This window comes from Octopus bimaculoides, chromosome 7 (assembly GCF_001194135.2).
Source record: "Octopus bimaculoides isolate UCB-OBI-ISO-001 chromosome 7, ASM119413v2, whole genome shotgun sequence".
Lineage (NCBI taxonomy): Eukaryota > Metazoa > Mollusca > Cephalopoda > Octopoda > Octopodidae > Octopus > Octopus bimaculoides.
In genome coordinates this window covers 37,518,289-37,518,914 of record NC_068987.1, presented here as the reverse complement: position 1 = coordinate 37,518,914, position 626 = coordinate 37,518,289, and positions in this window count along the sequence as shown.

Below are 626 nucleotides of genomic sequence, written 5' to 3'. Positions count from 1 at the left end.
TATACATACATACAAACTATAAAATAAGCATCACACGGAAACGACCAGCTGGCTATACATAAATAACTAGATTGATAGGTAGGTAGGTAGGTAGGTAGATAGGTAGGTAGGTAGGTAGGTAAGTAGGTAGGTAGGTTGGTAGGTAGGTAGGTAGGCAGGCAGTCAGGCAGGCTGGCAGGTAGGTAGGTAAGTAAGTTAGTAAGTAGATAGGTGAATCGGAGGAAATGAAGAAGGCAGCTATTGTAATACAAAAGACACGGTTAAGACACGCTCAATTGCATAAGAACTTTCGTTTGAATCGAACAGGTGTCCATGCAAGCACACTGGGACCGCTTTGTGGACACAAACTGGTTGCCGCCCTTCCGTATCTGTTAAATGGTTCTTTTGTGTGCCTCATTCAATATATCACCCATCCCTCTCGCTACATTATTTTGTGAAACCTCTACGTCTACACCCAGCAACTTTCTTCTTCTTCTTCTTCTTCTTCTTCTTCTTCTTCTTCTTCTTCTTCTTCTTCTTCTTCTTCTTCTTCTTCTTCTTCTTCTTCTTCTTCTTCTTATTCTTCTTCTGCTACTACTACTACTATCCCTACTACTACTACTACTACTACTACTACTACTACTACT